Raw genomic sequence first — 238 nt, 5'->3', positions numbered from 1 at the left:
CGGAATCATTTAAGAATGGAGCTGGAGGGAGAAAATGTCAAAAAATATAAAATGTCTGATTTGGTCATAACAACAAGATGACTCCAACCTTGTGAATAGCACTGAGGAGAACTTTTTAGTTTCAGTGATCTCAGGACACTTATTGACATTTTAATATTCCACTTCAGGCCTGATATCTCAGGGGAATGGTTGCAAAGTGGGTGAGATTTCTTGCTATATCAGCAAAAGTGTGATTTCG

This window comes from Alligator sinensis, unplaced genomic scaffold (assembly GCF_000455745.1).
Source record: "Alligator sinensis unplaced genomic scaffold, ASM45574v1 scaffold290_1, whole genome shotgun sequence".
Lineage (NCBI taxonomy): Eukaryota > Metazoa > Chordata > Crocodylia > Alligatoridae > Alligator > Alligator sinensis.
The sequence above is the reverse complement of the archived record's forward strand: the minus strand, read 5'-3'. Positions refer to the sequence as shown.